General features: G+C 32.1%; 1 pseudogene; it reads left to right on the forward strand.

The window, feature by feature from the left end:
• Nucleotides 1-1031: 1031 nt before the first annotated feature.
• LOC132549549 (uncharacterized) lies at nt 1032-5274 on the forward strand (annotated as a pseudogene).
• Nucleotides 5275-6468: the final 1194 nt, after the last annotated feature.

Consider the following 6468-nt stretch of genomic DNA (forward strand, 5'->3'; position numbering starts at 1 on the left):
ATCGATTCATATAATTTGTTGTGTTTCAAAATATTTTTCATTTATTAATGGTTTAATCAATCGGTTTTTTTTTCTCTCTTTAAAATGGATCCAATCCTGATCATATAATGGGAGGTTCTTGCAGTAGCATGGAATATCAATGCCTGAGTATCATTAATATCATTTTGTACTTAAATGGAATTTAAAATCAGTACTATGTTGGAAGTAAATATAATGCCCAGAAAAATGTGGTTTTGATAAGAATTGATTATGCCTGGTTATTTTGAACATCTTAATGAGATATTGTATAAGTCTATAAATTCTTGGTACCAGATTTTACAAGTGAGAATGCTTGTGTGTTTCTGATTCATTATAAAGGGTTTTCATATCTTATCTCTATAATATGTCATTTCATTGAGAATGTTACGTGTAAGAGTTCCACATCTCACTGGTCAAGGAATGATCTGGTTTGATCTCTATTCCTTTCTTTCCTATATATTACATAGTTTTCCTAGTACAAATTCAAATGAATGTCGTAGAATTTAGAGGCTTTCAATCTGTATTAGATTTATTCGATATGATGTATAAGTTCCTATAACTCAAATTCCCATCACGATTAATCGTTTGTTTTAACTAAGATTTCCTTGTATAATATGAAGTTCTTTTGTGTGGATGTTTAAGAAAATTGGAGGATCCAATTTGGCTTTGTTGGAGGGGATGTTATGTATACACATATAGGTAGCTGTATGTAAACCATCCACAGATAGTCGAAGGGGAGGTAACTTCAATAACTGTGTTACATGATTGCCTCCCTTGTTTACTGTAACTCTCATGTGGAGAATAAAGGAAGATAGCTGAAGAGGTTGGTTGTTATATGTATATTGCCTCTCACTACCCATAGCCTGATTCCCGACAATATATTTGTCATACACTTATAATTTACACACTGACTAGTTAATATAGATATAAGCTATGATAATAATTATATCAATTTATATTACCGACACTAAACAATTGTGTAAGTTTAGAAATGGAAGAAATTTGCCAATAAAATGGTTTTATATATTTCATTCTTAAATTTCGGTAATAGGGTGCGTAAGTCACATCACGTGATCTGCGAGATTTTTGCACTTTGGGGGTACAACAATACCATAACAACAACGGCACTTTCGATTTCGTACTGGGCCAACTATGTGATTGATCAGAGTATACACGCTCGGAAAAGCGAAGCATCTGTCGAAAGTGGCAGAGTGCTTTGTTTAGTAATAGATGAGATACGGGTGGTATCAGCATGCATGCAAGCATTAATGAAAGACGCCTCATACAGTGTTCAGGTGAATTGGTAATATTTTCTCAAATTCAAGATTTACGCTATTTTGTTTAGAGTTCGCAAAAACTTTATATCCGATAAGTATTGGTGTTTTATGTAACTTCTTTCACATCTGACTTAGAATTCAGACTGGCAGATGTGATTTCTTTATCACCTTTTGGAACTCTATACAGGAATACTGATACATGTTATCGGGTTATTAATCTGCTGATCAGTACTACATGCACATATACTGTAGTTCCTGTAGGCAGAAAAACATATTTTATATCGGTTCAATAGTAATTCGTCAGTGTGTTTTTACAAATATTTTTCATCACCAGTTTTTTTTTTTTTGACACACAGAACTTTTTATAAAAACTATATAACCAGTTTTAATTTTTATAATTAGTTAAATATTTTCCCTTGTAGATCTTCCTTGATGATGAAGACAATGGTGAAGTTAAGGCAACATCATGTCAATGCCCGATGGGGGAATATAAATGCCATCATGTAGCAGCTGCATTGTTGTATGGGTAAGCATATGCTTAGAAGAATAGATAAGTTAATAAAGACTAAGTAATTTCAGTTTGTTTGTACATTTATTGTATGTGACAATAATGTAGTAAACAATCTATCATTAAATACCTTCGGATACCGCAGTGGGTACAGATACCATGAAAGATCATGCCTATACTGAACAAACCACCTGCTTTTATGGGGACAAGGTAGGATTGAAAATGTTCAGACAGTTAAAACAACATCGTTTTCTGACCAATAGTATGCGTTCAGCCCAAGCCGGGTGTCCATCAGTCTCCTCATACTCAACATGTTAACTGTCATTAACCGTTAATTATACAATCAGCCAAGCCTTTCATGCTTGTTAGGTCACCTGGGTAAATTTGTTTACTTAAGGTAATTACATGTGTTAGGGTCACGCTCATTGTGGTTTCCTAATTATCAATGGATCAGACCACATCAAATGTTTCGTCGCAGTGACCAGTCAATTAATTTTTCTGTAGATTTTTTTTTTTTTTTTTAATCTGATCTCCAAAAAGTACCTGCGCACTATACGCGAGTGAGCACTATACGCGAATATTTACGGTACTTAAAGTGGGATTTTTTATTTTTTTTTTTTTTTATTATTATTTTTTTTTTTTTTTTTGTAAATGTAGATATATTTTTATATATGACATTTAAATTGTGTTTTAGGTACAAAAGAGCAAGTAAAACTGGTGTTAAGTGCAGTTGGATGAAACACCCCAAGTCAGCACCTCCAAAAACTACACTGACAATGAGTGAATTATATCCCCCAAAGCAACCAGGATACAGGTAAAAGAATCAAGTCTTATATCTATATACAATTGAACTTACACTTTTAAAAGCCAGTGGTGATATTAAATATATTCCCTGCAAGTTTATTCTTATTGTTACATTTTAAAAAGTTTATATTGCCAGTATGTGTCCCATCATGTACACCCGATTAAATGCTACTGAAATATGGAAATAAATTATGGTGATTATAAAAATCTTTTTGTTATTGAAATAAACAAGTTTTAAGAAAGAGCCAATGTAAGATTATTGCTCTTTGTATCTAATTATTATGAACATGATTTTCTAATGTAATCAATGTGATTACTCAGAGCACCGAAGAGGCCTGTCACTGATGATGACAGATCATATCTTTATCAGCAACTTGGACCATTAGGACGTTTCACAGGTTGACTCATAGTTTATGTTCAGTTGTGTTGAAATGATTTTTTGTTTAGTGAATGTTAATCTCATGTATACCTGTGAAATCTTTTTTACCATACATCATGAAGGCAATATTTGGGAAAGATATTGAAACACATCTTTTGCAAGCTTTTTAATGCCGTCATTAATTATGTGTATATATAATATAAGTATTTTATTGCAGCTTTACATTGGATTCTGGCTGATGACACAGGGGTTCAGGAAGTGCCAGTTCCCCTAATGAATGACATGGCTGATGAACCCGAATTACCTCTCAACTAAGGACACCATAACATGGTTGAGGCAACACTTGGTTGTATCGCAGAAAAAGGTGAAAGAGACAGTCTATGCCACCATTGGCCAAAGAGAAAATTCCCTTTGAGCAGCAGTCAGGAAATTGTGCTTTACTGCATCCAATTTTGGACAAATTCTTGTTGCAGCAAATTGAAATAGGTAGAACAATTCACTATATAGATATATTTTTATTCTTTTCTGAATGATTCGTGTTGTATGAAAGTAAGTAACTGAAAGATTAATCATGTAAAATGTTGTGTCATTATCATGTTCATTAAATAAGAGTTTTGAGACATTTTTCAGAAGAATCACTACTAACATTTATTTCACACAGTTTGCAGCTATGCCTGTTTTTAAATGTATATTCACTATAACTGTAGAGCTGTTTTGAAGAGGAAAAACATGTCAAGGTAGCTATATTTCATGTTTACTTAATATGTCAGTAACATACTTCCAGGTTGTCAATTTCATTGAAGAGAAGACTCCTTAGTGCATACAATTTGGAGAAACGAGCACCTATCTAGTGGGGTGTAGCTCATGAAAAAAATGGGATTGAAGAATATTGTAAAAAAGGAGGAGTAACTGTGGTGCAGACAGGCAAGTTTAAAACCAATGTGTATGCAGTTTGTAATTTGTAATCTAATTCTTTGGCTGACATTATTAAATGTATCAAATCTGTCATATTTTGATTAAAAGTTATCAACCTTGGCCTCTGTTTTGGAGTATTGATCAGTACACATGAAAAAGTCTTACTTACTTAAATGGCAGAACATAGAAGGTTTCTTTTTGAAATATGTATTTTTATTAATCACAATATTTGCTAGGCATAAAATTGTACCTGAATTACTGATTTGATCATGCGTTTCTTATATACAGGTATATGGCTGTATGAGTCTGGAGTACTTGGTGCATCACCTGATGGATTTGTACATGGAGAGTTTAAGAATGATAGGAGTATCCATCATAAGTGTAGAAACCACTTAACTTCATCACCAGACATAGTTGAGGTGAAATGCCCATACACAGCCAGAGACAAGACAACATTAGAGGCGTGTGAATCTATCAAAGGTTTTTTCCAGGGTAAGAAGTAACTAAGAACTTCTTCAAAAGCTCTGTGACTTTGCTAACAGTCAGACTAAATTGTTCAGTTCAAGAAGATATTCAGACTGAGACCACTTAAAAGATGTGTATCAGATTGACGTGTTAAATTTCTGTCAAGTTACAGATATTTAAAGTTATCTTTGTTTTCAATTATATCTATAATTTGTTGTATGTTATCTCCAATATCCTTTAATGAAGCCATTTTGGTCGGAACTAATTATGTGTGGAAGAATGGATTTTAATCTTTCTGATAAGCACCTTGCTAGAATTTCATAGTCAATGTTAAGAAGTGTGATTGAGTGCCAGTTTTTATAATTTAGGGGATCACCTTTTTCATAAAGTAGGGAACGGTTACCCTGATTTTTTGAGATGTTGTTAATACTTTTTTCCTATAATTTTCATTGAAGCAAGTTACTAAAATTTCCTGTAGGGGAGGCCCGAAAGCCTTGAAGAATTTCGCTGTTAAACCGTCATTGCGTGGTGATTTATTGAGTTTCATATTTTTTATTGCCTCTTCAACTTCATCTGAAGTTATAGCCTCGTCACAGGATAGACTTTCTTGCTGTTTTAAACCTTTTTCAAATTCTGTATTCTTAATATAGTTCAAAATGTCTGCGGGGTCTATGTTCTTTTTCTTGTAAAGATTTTCATAAGACTGTCTTAGTCTATTTAAAATGTCTTGGTTTGGTCAGCATAACTTCATCTTCACTGTTAATTTTGTTATTAATTTTTGTCTTTGTCTTTTCTTTTCAAGAGTAAGAGAATACTTAATTGGTTGGAAAAAGGCAAAAAAAAACACTTAACTTTTGATCTGATTTGTGCACCATATGCCTTTTTATTATACAGATTTTCTAGACTAGCTTCCAGTTCATTAATTTTGTCACTGTTTTCAATGCGTGACTGCTCATATAGACATTTTATTGTTGTCTCAATCCTCTGTATTTCATTTTTTGTATTTTTGGCTATGTTTTACTTAAGGATATTGATTCTTCTTTAATCTGTATTTTGTATATGTCCCATGCTGTATGTACCTCTGTTGTTTTGTTTTCTATTTTCGTATTACATGTCTTTATAATGGCTATAATTCTATTCTTGTATTCTTCATTGTTCAGTAGGCTCTTGTTAAATTTCCAATATCCTGGGCCTCATGCAGGATTTGAGATATCTAAAATGAATGAAAGAGCAAGATGGTCAGTTGGTTTTATTATAGCAGGAAGGATATCTGTTTAAATCAATTTCAGAGTTATTTCCCTTGATATCAAAAAGTAGTCAATTCTACTTGCTTCTTTTGTTATTTTTTCTTCAAGTAAATTGTTCTTTTGTAGGATTTTTTAATCTCCACATGTCAAATAATTTAAGTTCTCTTTTTAATATAGTAAGGCCAGTAACACATTTCTGTATTCTATTCACTGATTTTCTGTCAATTTTATCTTGTATGTCATTCCAGTCCCCTCCAATTATTATCATGCCCTGTTTAAACTTTTCTATTTTGTTTAATGTTTTTGAAAAAAATCTGTTTCTTTGCTGTTTTTCATATGGGGCATATATGTTGATAATTGTAAATTTGTTTTCATGTATTTGTAAATTTACCATAATACATCTACCATTTTCATCAGACCATGTATTTATTATGTCATGATTCAAGCTATTTTTTTAGTAATATAGATACTCCTCTGCTCTGACTGGTACCAAAGTTATGTATCATCTCCTCACCATTCAGCAGTTACATAATTTACATGTTTTTATGAAATTTGTCTCTTGTATACATGATTAGCTTTTTGTTCCTTAGCCCATGCATAAAATCTGTTTCTTTTTTGTTTTTCTCCGAGACCTTGTGTTTTTAGCGTTATACAGTGCAATTTGTTTTATTGAGTTTTTGAATATTTTGAAAATATTGTCTGTTTTTAACTGATTAATAATTTAATGGATTTTATCCTCTAATATACAGGTATTTTTTATTATACATACATTTATACATATACACCTTGTAAGACGCATTTAATATTTTGATATTTAGATTATGATTGTCATATGTAACATTTTGTTGTATGTGT

The sequence above is a fragment of the Ylistrum balloti genome, unplaced genomic scaffold (assembly GCF_031769215.1).
Source record: "Ylistrum balloti isolate Yb309-2 unplaced genomic scaffold, AGI_CSIRO_Ybal_v1 Utg370064, whole genome shotgun sequence".
NCBI lineage: Eukaryota > Metazoa > Mollusca > Bivalvia > Pectinida > Pectinidae > Ylistrum > Ylistrum balloti.